This window comes from Arachis ipaensis, chromosome B7 (assembly GCF_059453495.1).
Source record: "Arachis ipaensis isolate K30076 ecotype BB chromosome B7, ASM5945349v1, whole genome shotgun sequence".
Taxonomy (NCBI): domain Eukaryota; kingdom Viridiplantae; phylum Streptophyta; class Magnoliopsida; order Fabales; family Fabaceae; genus Arachis; species Arachis ipaensis.
In genome coordinates this window covers 86,728,057-86,741,268 of record NC_142442.1, presented here as the reverse complement: position 1 = coordinate 86,741,268, position 13,212 = coordinate 86,728,057, and the positions used below count along the sequence as shown (strand labels likewise).

The 13,212-nt window shown below is 42.2% G+C and overlaps 1 non-coding gene across 1 annotated transcript; it reads left to right on the top strand.

Moving 5' to 3' along the window:
• Positions 1-11,696: 11,696 nt before the first annotated feature.
• On the top strand, positions 11,697-11,800 carry LOC148553228 (small nucleolar RNA R71). Its single transcript, XR_015892787.1, has one exon. It is a non-coding gene; the product is annotated as a small nucleolar RNA R71 (small nucleolar RNA).
• The last annotated feature ends 1,412 nt before the right edge of the window (positions 11,801-13,212 follow it).

Sequence of the window (13,212 nt, the reverse complement as noted above, 5' to 3'; positions counted from 1 at the left end):
AGTTCCATATCTGCTTTAATGGGAGGATTACCTGAGAAGTGTAGTGACCCAGGTCCTTGTATAGTTAGTTGTACTATTAGTGGTGTAGTAATTTATGATTGCATGTGTGATTTAGGAGCCTGTGTTAGTATAATGCCTTTGTCTATATATGATATTTTGAGGCTCCCTCCCTTAAAAAGGTCGGCAGCTCATTTTGTGTTAGCAGATAAAAGCATTATTACAGTGGCTGGAGTTGCTGAAGATGTTTTAGTGAACATTAAAGGGCTCACATTTCCCACTAATTTTTATATCTTGGAGATGCCCCATAATGACTCAGATAAGACATCATCAATCCTACTTGGAAGACCAATCCTGAAGACATCAAAATTCAAATTGGATGCTTTTTCAGGAACATATTCTTTTGAAATAGATGGTCGAATAGTAATCTTCAATCTGAATGGAGTCATAAACAACCCTCTAGAAGATCATTCTATCTTCCAGTGTGATGTCATAGATGAAACTGTAGCTGCAGTTCACCAGGAAGAATTAGAAGAGAGGCACACTGGACAAGGTCCAAGTGTGGGGATCCTCTTGATTGACAACGAGGGTATTTCGGCATTTTCACAAGTTCCAGACAATCCAGAGCCTTCCCATGATCAGAAGTTGGAATTAAAACCTTTTCCTCTACACCTCAAATATGCTTATCTTGAAGATGAGCAGAAGTTTCCAGTTATCATTGCAAGGGAACTCACTTCTCAACAAGAAGAGCAGTTACTTGATGTACTGAGGAGGCACAAGAAGGCAATTGGGTGGAGTTTGGCAGACATAGTAGGCATCAACCCTCAAGTATGTGATGCACGAAAAACATGTCTCGTAACAAATTTCCTTCGGCAAGTGTACCGAATTTGTCGTCAAGTAAAAACTCACAATAGAGTGAGGTCGAATCCCACAGGGATTGATTGATCAAGCAACTTTAATTAGAGGAATGTTCTAGTTGAGCGAATCAGAATTTGAGTTGAGAATTACAGAAAATTAAATGGCGGGAAAGTAAATAACAGAAAAGTAAATGCTAGAAATAAAGAGCTGAATGTAGATGACGGAAAGTAAATTGCAGAATCTTAAATGGGAATGGGGAAATTGCTCATAAAAGTAAATGACAGAAATTAAAGAGAATGGGTAAGATCAGAAATGGGGAGTTCGTTGGGCTCAGGAGATGTTGCATTCTCCGGATCAATTTCATTTTCATCTCTTCCTCAATCAATGCACTCATTGATCTCCTTGGCAATCTTAAGTGATCGAATTACAATTCCATGTAATTCAATCTCTCAAATCTTGATCAATAGCCAATTCCTTGGTTAATTGCTCGTGAGAAGAGATGAAGTATGGTCACTGATTATACCACATGCATTTCCCAAATCAGGTGTTGAGAGGATTATAGTCACATATCCATCCAAACCCAATTTGGTCCAGCATGAGAAAGCATTTCTAGCGTGATCTCTTCGTTCCTCTTTCAAGGTTCAGAAGAGATCCAAGTTTGAATAGCTTCTTTTCCAAGATAACTACCCAATTGGATGAAGATCGAAAGCTTTCAAGTAAAATCAAGAGAAAAGATAGAAGAAGAATAATGAAAGGAGTTTAGTTGTTCATAGCTCTAGAAAATGAAAACAAAGATGGAGAATACATGATGAAACTAGAAGTGCAGAGAAAGTAAAATACAGAGAGTAGTTCTATGCCAAGAGGCTCCCTATAATTTCTGTTCATACCCTGGGTCGAGCTATCCGACCCTGGATGATCGGTGACACAACGACCGACCTCTTCAGGTCAGACTACCCGACCTCTTCTAAAAGAGCTCGGCCAAATCGACAGGAAAGCCCAATAAAGGGCCCAAATAGAGGAACACGACCCAAATCCAAAGGCAATCCCAGCCTATAGAGATAAAGGCGGTTCCCTTGAAGATAAGCTGACTTCATCCAAAACAGGATAAGATAAGATAAGATAACTAACTTATCTTATCAGAAAGATCAGCCCACACTACTATAAATACACTGGAGCACCTAGGTATAAGTCATACTCTGATTCTACAAAAAACCTGTTTAATACCCATGCTAACTTAAGCATCGGAGTCTCTTGCAGGTACCCCCCACCCTCCGGTGGCCAAGGATCAGTAGTGCAGCAAGTCCAACGAGTCGGACACAACAGCTCCGGTCGCCACCAGCCAGCCGGACACGTCATCTCCGACCAGTACAGAAGATCTCATCCGAGATCGACCTCCAGTTTCAGGTAACCCTCGGAACATTGGCGCCGTTGCCGGGGAACCTGAATGTCATCCCAAAACCATGGCGGACGGCCATGATAACGACCACGACTCGGATCTAGAAAACAGAACACCGCACAAGAACGCGGACACTACGCTAAAGGATACTCCGGAATCCAACGGGGACAAAAACTCACCAAATCCGGGAGCCATAGGAGCACTTCAAGATCGCTTAAAGCAACTTGAGAAAGAAACCCAGCAACAACGGGAGATCGGAAAGGATCTGCAAAGAGAGGTACAGCGACATCGAGAACTGGAAGAAAAACTACAGCAATTAGAGGCCGACCTCAAATCAAAAGCTCCACGGACCACTCCTGAGGAAAATTCACGCAAAGAACAAGATCCGTTCACCAGAGAAATCATGAAGACCAAAATCCCAAAAGATTTCAAGCTCCCAGATATGGTTTTGTATGATGGCACCACAGATCTTGTTCCAAATGCCTTACCGATGCCTCAAATGCCATTCGCTGCAAAGCTTTTCCAACGACTCTCACGAAAATGGCGATCAGATGGTTCGACAACTTACCTCCGAAGTCCATCTCAAACTTCGACGACCTGGCCAGAAAGTTCCTGGCCAGATTCTCCATCCAGAAAGATAAGGCCAAGCACGCACCCAGCTTACTAGGGATCAAGCAAGGAGATCGGGAGAGCCTCCGCAACTACATGGAAAGATTCAACAAAACATGCATGGACATACAAAGCTTACCAACTGAGGCCGCCATCATGGGGCTCATCAATGGCTTACGAGAGGGACCTTTCAGCCAATCTATATCAAAAAAGTATCCTACCTCCTTAGACGAAGTACAGGAGCGAGCAGAAAAATACATCAACATGGAAGAGAACGCTCGGTTGGGAGAAACCTCAAAATTTGGGACCCCTACCGAGACAAAGACAAGGACTCTAAAAGGAAAGAAGATCGACAGGGGGAGAAAATCAAAAAATACCATAACTACACTCCTCTCAAGGCATCCCTGGTCGACGTGTACAAAGAAGTTTGCCACACAGAAAAAATCCCCCCAGCGCGACCACTCAAAGGCAAAAGGGGAGGAGGAAACCGGAAGGAATATTGTGAATACCATCGAGTCCGAGGGCACTCCACCAACGAGTGCTTCGACTTGAAAAATATCATAGAAAAATTGGTAAGAGAAGGAAAATTAGATCGATTTCTGGCTACCCGAGATGATGACCAAAGAAAGAGACGAAGAGACGAAGATGATGGACGAGCTGGACGACCACCTCGAACACCAGAAAGACATGTCCACATGATACACGGTGGATTCGTAGGAGGTGGGATCTCCAAATCATCACGAAAGAGATATCTCAAAGAAGTATATCATGTCGAGGGAAAGGAGGAAGCACCCAACATCCCGGCAATAACATTCACTAAAGAGGACGCATCCGGCATCATCTCGGGACACGACGATCCCATGGTCATCACTATTATACTGGCAAACGCCAATCTACACCGCACATTAGTAGACCAAGGGAGTTCTGCCGATATCTTATTCAAAACAGCCTTCGACAAACTCGGCTTAGACGAAAAGGAGCTTAGAGCATACCCAAACAATCTGTTCGGACTAGGAGACACCCCGGTACAACCGCTAGGATACGTATCGCTACACACTACTTTTGGAAAAGGGAACCAATCCAGGACCCTCAAAATAGACTACATTGTGGTCGACGTAAGTTCAGCCTACAATGCTCTAATAGGTCAGACAACACTCAAAGCAGCCCAAACCAAAGATGGATCACTCAAAAATCTCTTCGTGTCCAGATGGGGAGGCTTCCCCCACAAATCTTCAAGAACAACTACAAAGGCCCGCTCAACCTCACTAAGCATTTCCCATGTGTAACGTGGCACTCTTACATTCTTTTGCCACTCCAGAGGAAAAGCAGGCTCATCATTTTCATCAAGAAAAAAGGGGCGAACCCCCTCAATGGCACGAACTCGGAAGAAATAGTTCTTAAAATCTTTAAACGACTCATCATACATGGCAAAAACTTTATGCCCCAGGGGCCTATCTGAAAGAAACCTAGGAAGCTTTCTTTTTGGAGGAACCTCCAGGTTTGGCCGAGACAAAAAGATAAAGGAAAAGAGTTTCAGAAGGTGTTATGTCCAACTCCTGACAAAGAAGTTGAAATATTTTGATAAAACCCCAGGAGTTTGGATGAAGCTGGGATGGAGCAATATTGCAGGACCACAACAAGTCAGTTTCAAAAGCAGTAAAAGGGAAAGTAACGTTTAATTGGCTGAAGAAGTATTCATAAGCATAGAAAGAGGGACGCTCCCCCTCGACGGAAGTCGGAAAACAAACTCTCTCATCGGAATCAGGAGCAACAAGCTCATAATCCCCCTCGCGAGCACTATTATCACAAATCCTATGGCGCTTCCTCAGCTCTGTGCAAAATTCAGCATCCACAATAGAAACACACAACAAAACAAGGGAGTCCAGCCAATCGGACATTCCCTCGGAAACTCTGGAAGACATCTCTACAATGTTATTGCGAGAGGACATGAGGCCAACTAATCCTACAAGTAAGAAAAGAAGATGGAATTACTAAAAACATCTCGGACAAGGGAGAAAATAACTCAATACGATGCAGGCGAACACACAGAAAAGGAAAACCCCAAGACTCAAACCAAAATCTTGGGGCATCCTTTGGAGGTAGTAACAAAGCAAGGTTTCCAGGAAAATCTACAGCTCCCACCCCAGCATTTTTTAAACAAGAAAAAGACTTTAAACAGCGAGTAGTGTCAAAAGAAAAAGTCATCACAGTCTATCAGCAAAAGCATTCCCAAAATCAAGTACGCCAAGAAGAAACCATCAAAGGTGCGAACTTTTTCAGAATCAGGCAAAGCAACCGTCAAATAAAGTAAGAAACAGATACGGGCTTTTTCTGGATAAACGGCATCAGAACGGAAACAACAAAGAACATGCAAAATCCTAAAAGCATTAAGCAAAGGCAAAAAAGGACCATGCAGAAAATGAAGAAACTCCCAGAACGCACAACAATAGGGCATAACAAAACAAAAGATCCAAACTTTCTCTAAAGAAAGGGTCAAAATCAAAGCAAAACAAGGAGAATATATGAAACGGGACTAACCTGGAGACGATGAGAAACTTCAAGGAGAAAGACGGAAGCGCAGAAATAAAAGCTGCCCAAGAAAATCACCAAGCAATGCCGCAACGCAAGGAAGCAGAAGAACAAAATAGCGAAGAGAGCAGAGAAAGAAGTTACGAAAAGGGCGAAGGAGAGAAACCGTTTTTGGGGTTTTCAAAATCAAAATGAAAGAGCCAAAGGGAAACGGGGCAATTAATGACAAATTAATGAAATCATTAAACCCTCGCACGTTCCCAAAGCGCCGATATAAAAGCGCGCGCTTTTAGAGGAAACGTTCTACATTCAAAAGCTGTTTCAAAGGAATCGACAAAATGCTTGAGTTCGGCCCCACTAGACCGAAGTCAAAGAACTCAACCTCAAAAGAAGACCGAGCTCAAGCAGGGGCACTGTTCATACCCTGGGTCGAGCTATCCGACCCGGGATGATCGGCGACACAACGACCGACCTCTTCAGGTCAGACTACCCGACAACTTCTAAAAGAGCTCGGCCAAATCGACAGGAAAGCCCAATAAAGGGCCCAAATAGAGGAACACGACCCAAATCCAAAGGCAATCCCAGCCTATAGAGATAAAGGCGGTTCCCTTGAAGATAAGCTGACTTCATCCAAAACAGGATAAGATAAGATAAGATAACTAACTTATCTTATCAGAAAGATCAGCCCACACTACTATAAATACACTGGAGCACCCAGGTATAACTCATACTCTGATTCTACAAAAAACCTGTTTAATACCCATGCTAACTTAAGCATCGGAGTCTCTTGCAGGTACCCCCCACCCTCCGGTGGCCAAGGATCAGCAGTGCAGCAAGTCCAACGAGTCGGACACAACAGCTCCGGCCGCCACCAGCCAGCCGGACACGTCATCTCCGACTAGTACAGAAGATCTCATTCGAGATCGACCTCCAGTTTCAGGTAACCCTCGGAACAATTTCCAACTCCCAATTTAATTCAAAGCTACTCCTATATATACTACTCTTCTGTTCTTCTAGTTGGTTCTTCAAGTCTTGGGTATGGGCCTTTCGATCTTGAGTTTGAAGCAGTTCTCTTCTTCATTCGGCTTGGCTTTACTTGCAGAGAGAAAGTGTGAAGTGGGTAGAGACTTTAGCTCAGGACGTTAGTGGTGTTAACGTTCACTGAAAATATGGGTTCGAGAACGTTAGTGACAATCATCTTTTTCACTAACGTTCCTCACCCAAGTAAGAGCCACGTTATCTTCAACGTTAGTGGCACAAACGTTGCCACTAACATTGCCTCTTTGTCCTTCGCACACGTTATTGGGACTTGCCTTTCCCAATAACGTTGAGAAGTCTCCCCCTTCCCTACATTAGAGTCCACGTTAACTTAGTTAACGTGGCTTTTTTAACGTAGGCTTGCCAACCTTCGAGAACATTAGTGACACTTACCATTGTCACTAACGTTCCAATGTGCCCCTATTTCTCACATTAGAGTCCACATTAACTAGGTTAACGTGGCTGAGCTTCTAACGTGGCCATGCTAGCCATCCTTCCCCTAATCCGCACTATTAGATCCACAACTTCAACATTCCCTAACTCATCCTTCCGTTACTTCCACGTAACTAGTTAACACTGATTCACGTTATCGTGAAGTTTAACGTGGCATCTAACAGTTGCTCATTCAATGTTAGTACAATGTGGTGTCACTAACGTTGGCGATTGCGATCTCCTCCTTCTTCACGTTAAGTGGCGATGTGGAGTTCCCAATGCTTAATGTAGGACAAGCTCCTGCTTCGTCCTTCCAACGTTAGTGAGCCTATGTCTTGTGTCGTCACTAACGTTGGTCGACCACCTTGTTCTGTTAGCTTCCACGTTAGACTAGTTCACGTGTCGAACGTTATGTTCTACGTGTGACTTGCCAACTTAGTTAAACGTGTGAAGTGTCACTAACGTTGGCTCTTGAAGCATCTTAACGTTAGCGGCCCGTAAACTTACTAAGTTAACTAGTCTAACGTTGGCACTAACGTGGCACTATACGCTTAGGCCACGTAAGCTTGTACAAGTTAAGTGTCACTAACGTTGGCTCAATACCGTTTCCATTACGCTTTAGAGTTCACGTTAACTTAGTTAACGTTAGCTTAACGACTCTTAACGTGGGCAATAGATCGAGCTTCGAGAGCGTTATCGGCAATTACTTTTCTCATTAACTTTGAAAGTTACTCCCATTCCACGTTAGTGTTAACGTTAGTGTAACTAACGTAGCCCTAATTGATTCCTTACTATCACCTTGTCCACAAGCATCTAGTCCTGAAATCAAGTCAATCAAAGTGCATCAAAGTTCTAGTCCAAGTCATGGAATTGCAACATCCAATTTGTCATTAAATTAATGCAATCCTCATGAAATCATGTAAAGTGCACAATGTCTTGAATCAAGATGTAATAATCTTCCATCAAAAACTAGCTTATTTCCTAAGGAAATGCATGAACATACTACCCTAAAACAACAGTAAAGCAAAAGGTCAGTGAAACTGGCCAAAATGCCCTGGCATCACAACACCAAACTTAAAGCTTGCTAGTGATCCCTAAGCATGTACGGGAACAAGAGAATGATGAATCATTGCAGAAATGTCTCCTATGTAGAGTCATGTCGGATTCATGTCCTGATAAGACTTAGGTTCATTCTGGCTTCAGACCTTGTGATCATGTCCTAGAATACTCACTGTGATTGCATCCCATGAGACTTTTATTCATTGATCCTTTTGTTGTCATTTCAGGGCTTATTTTTGTTCTTAAGCTGAGTGCTCTGTAAGGGGGCAACTCTTTAAAATAAGCTTTCAGCCAACACTCCCGAACCAGTTGGTTCAAGGTGCTAGGTGTTGAATCACCCCTAAGGACTTACTTGCTCAAGTCTCTCCCCCATACATACACACCACAGGCACATAGTTTATTTATTTTCTTTTCCTGAGACCTTGGTGTCCAGCACCTCTTTGGGTTACTAAATGCTCTGTAGTGAGGGTTACTCTTGATAGTGGATTTTCAGCTGATAATCCCGAGTTAGTTAACCCAAGTTACCAAGTGATAAGGCACCCCTAAGAGCTTATTCATCCAAGTAGATCCCTCACACAGGAGCATCACAGACACATGCCTCAAGATTAAAACCATTGGTGCCTAGCCTTATTGCTTACTCTTTTTCTTTTATTTTCCAACCTTTATTGTTCTTTCCCTTTTTCTTATTAGGATCTTCTTATTTAGCTAGTCTCATGGGGTGTATTCAAAGCATATGATTCAGGACAGATAGTTGTCTTCCCACCTTATGGTTGAACCAACTTAGCTAACTTATGACTATACCATAAACTTATGAACTTACTCCATAGTATGAATTTCTCTCTGGTCTTTAAAAACAATCATTCTCTTTTCATTTGAATCAAAGGGACAAGCATACAAGTAAGCAAAGTAAGGATGCAGTGACATAAAGACTAGCAAACTTAGACCTATTCAAAAAAACTTAAAAGACAGAATTTAAAAAGGTTCAAACTACTATGGAAGCATGTTCTATTTCATACAAGATCTTCCTTATTTAAAGCATAGAGAAAGATGGACCAAAGAAGGAACTCCACCACCTTTTACTCATGTGGTTGCTCATGCTCTCCTCCTTGAGGTACGTGTATAGTACCCTCTTCATGAAGTGGCCGAACCCTTCTCATTTAATTATCCAATCAATCCCCTTCAATGCTCCTTTCCTTTTCCTAAAAAAGATAAAAGAAGAAAAGTAAGAATTAATATCATAAAAAAAAAAGATCAATTTAAATTTTACAGCTAGAATAATAAAAAGAAGAAAATATTTTGTTTATTCATGAACTCCAACTAACTAACTAACTGTGTATCCTTATATGCACATTGGTGGCACCATGGGGTGACACCAAATTTAGTTTGGAGCACTGTGATGAAAAGTTCTATTCAAAGCTCCAAGACTAGCATGCTCTCAGTTGCATTCATGCTTTCTTGGCATGCTTTGAACACCAAACTTGTTCTTCACTATATACTACCTATTAAGGATTTCACCAAGTGTTTGTCAAGTTTGGGTTGGAATTCATGAATATTGACTTATTTACTAGTAAAGGCTCATAAAACATGGGTTGCCTCCCATGAAGCGCTTCTTTAGTGTCACTAGCTTGACGTTTCTCCTTCATCAGGGAGGTTGATAATGCTTCAAGTCCTCCCCTCTTGCCTTGGACTTATATCCATTGGTTGTATCAATGATCTCTACATGTTCCAAGGAGAGAACTCTGTTGATAGTGAAGACCTTAGGTAACTAAGATGGTACAGTGGGGAGATTAGGGGGGATATCTGGGAAGTAAGCTGAGATCACTTTATCCCCTGGAGAGAAGTCTTCCGTAGGGATCTTCTTGTTCCTCCACCCCTTGGTACCTTCTTCCTTGTCCCTTTTGATGTTGCCTTGCTCTTGGTGACTTCTTCTTCTAAGGGAATTTTGTTGTTGTCCTCACATGTCTCTGGTGGTTTAGGTTCCTCCAGCTTTTCTTTGAGTTGTGACAACTGCTTATTTCCTTGTTCATCAACCAAGGGCTTTCCCAGATGGGCTGGTTGTGCTTCAGTGCTTGCTTCCTCTGTCAGCATCTCATTATGATCTTTGCTTGGTTCTTTGTTTTCTTGGTATGCTTCTTGTGAGAGTTTGAAGACATTAAAGCTGAGTCGTTCATCATGGATCCTCAATATTAGCTCCCCTCGCTCCACATCTATGAGTGCTCTGGCTGTAGCTAGGAATGGTCTTCCCAATATGATTGGGTGAGTGTGACTCTCTTTCATGTCCAAGATGACAAAGTCTGTGGGAAGAAAGTACTTCCCAACCTTTACCAATACATTTTCTACCACTCCTATTGCTTGTTTTTGAGTTTTGTCTGCCAGCCTTATGACTACATCTGTGGGTATTATCTCATTGATCTTCAGCCTCTTCACCAGGGATAAGGGCATTAAGTTGATGCTGGCTCCCAAATTGTAGAGTGCTTTATCAAACATTGTTTCTCCTATGGCACAGGGGACATGAAAACTCCCCGAATCTTTTCTTTTTGTAGGCAACTATGGTTGAATGAGGGCACTGCACTCCTTGTTCATCACTATAGTTTGGCCTCCCTTGAGTGAGCTTTTCCTGGGAAGCAGCTCCTTCATATACTTGATGTATGCAGGCATTTGTTGAATAGTCTTGATGAATGGTATGTTGACATGCAGAGATACAAACAAATCTAGAAACCTTGAGTATATTCTCTTCTCCACAGCAGTATTGAGCAGTTGGGGAAAAGGTGCATTGAGTCTCAGCAGCTCCTGTTGTGAGATTTCTGGTTCTTGATGATCTTTTTCCTTCTTCTCTACTGAGGTATCTTCAGGTTGTTCTGACAGCTTGCTTGGCTTGTCCTCAGTCTCCTTATCACTTATAGTGACCATCTTGCAATCTTCCCATCTTACTTTCTTTGTTTCACCTCTCGGATTCTTCTCTGTGTCACTTGGAAATCCATCTGTGGGTTTGGGAATTTGCTCAGAGAGATACCCCACTTGAGATTCCAACCTCTTGATTGTGTCTCCCTAGTTCTTGAAACTGGCTCGCACTTCCTCCTTGAACACCTTGTTGTCTTGAATCTCCTTACCTATGCCTTCAAGTAGATTCTCAATCCTTGAGAGTCTGTCATCAAATGATTCTAGATCGTGATTAGAGGTGGAAGGATGAGGTAAGTTATTTTGTTTTTGATGTGGATGTGGAGAGGTGTTACTATGGGAGTGTTGATATGGCCTAGATGTGAAATGTTGGTGAGCTGCATTGTTGGGATTTGGGCGTCTTTGATCAAGGCTTTGGTCTTGTTGATTTTCCCACCCAAAGTTTGGGTGATTCCTCCATCCAGGGTTGTAGGTCTTGGAGTATGGATCATGGTTTTACCTAGGTGAATTCCCAATGTAGTTGACTTGCTCCTGACTTTCCTCTGCTTCTTCATTCGCTCCTTCTTGGGTTGTTGATGAAGTGGTGATTGCTGCTACTTGGTTCCTCTCCATCTTCTTGGTGAGGTCAGCCAGCTGCTGGGTAATGAGCTTGTTTTGGGTCAGCAGAGCATCTACATTGTTTAGCTCCATCACTCCTCTCGTGTTCCCTCTTTCGGAAGCATAGAAGTAGTCATTCTCTGCTACAGTTTCAATGACATCTATGGCTTCCTCAATGGTCTTCTTCTTGTTCAAAGATCCTCCGGATGAATGGTCTACTGCCTTCTTTGATTCATAAGAGAGCCCTTCATAGAAAATGTGCAGCTGCACCTATTCGTTGAACATGTCAGGTGGACACCTCCTTGTCAGGTCCTTAAACCTCTCCCATGCTTCATACAGAGTCTCACCATCTTGTTGCCTGAAAGTTTGGACCTCAGCTCTCAGCCTATTGATTTGTTGAGGGGGGTAGAATCTTGCTAAGAATTTGTTCACCACATCTTCCCAAGTTGTCAAGCTCTCCTTCGGGAAAGACTCCAACCACTTGGCTGCCTTATCCTTGAGTGAGAATGGAAATAAGAGCAGTCTATAGGCGTCAGGATGAACACCATTAGACTTCACCGTGTCACATATTCTCAGGAAGGTGGTTAGATGTTGATTGGGGTCTTCTTGGACACTTCCTCCGAACGAACAGTTGTTCTACACAAGGGTGATGAGCTGTGGTTTTAGTTCAAAATTGTTGGCATGGATGGTTGGCTTTTGAATGCTACTTCCACAATTTCCTAGGTTCGGATTGATGTAAGAGCCTAAAACTCTTCTATCCTCCCCAGCATGATTTGCTCGACCTCCTCCGCCATGGTTGTGAGTCTCTTCTTCATGATGGTTTTCCATGTTTTCTTCCATGTTTGGTTCAAAGTATTCCTCCTCTTTCTCAGCACCAACTACTCTTTTTTCCTCTTGCTTCCCTTCTTAATCTCAAGAAGGTCCTCTCAGGTTCAGAATCAAAGGAAGTTGAAGCCCCGCTTCTTCTCCCTGTTATACAACCAACAAGTACAAGCAAGGAAAATAGATGCAGAAAGTATTTCTGTCAGAATTACTGTTAATGTGAGTGATGCAATATATCAAACAGTTAGTGGGTTAGTGAAATGAATTGTAAATAACAAAGAAAAAGTAGAGGAAGGGAAGAAATTAACTAAAACAAAAAGTAAATTACTCAAACAGAAAATTAAATCAAACAAAACAAAAATGCTCAATCTAGTTATCTTCCAATTTAATCATTGTTGATGCACAATCAATCCCCGGCAACAGCGCCATAAACTTGATACACGGAAAACTTGTCTCATAACAAATTTCCTTCGGCAAGTGTACCAAATTTGTCGTCAAGTAAAAACTCACAATAGAGTGAGGTCAAATCCCACAGGGATTGATTGATCAAGCAACTTTAATTAGAGGAATGTTCTAGTTGAGCGAATCAGAATTTGAGTTGAGAATTACAGAAAATTAAATGGCGGGAAAGTAAATAACAGAAAAGTAAATACTAGAAATAAAGAGCTGAATGTAGATGACAGAAAGTAAATTACAGAATCTTAAATGGGAATGGGGAAATTGCTCATAAAAGTAAATGACAGAAATTAAAGAGAATGGGTAAGATCAGAAATGGGGAGTTCATTGGGCTCAGGAGATGTTGCATTCTCCGGATCAATTTCATTTTCATCTCTTCCTTAATCAATGCACTCATTGATCTCCTTGGCAATCTTAAGTAATCGATCACAATTCCTTATAATTCAATCTCTCAAATCTTGATCAATAGCCAATTCCTTGGTCAATTGCTCATGAGAAGAGATGAAGTATGGTCACTGATT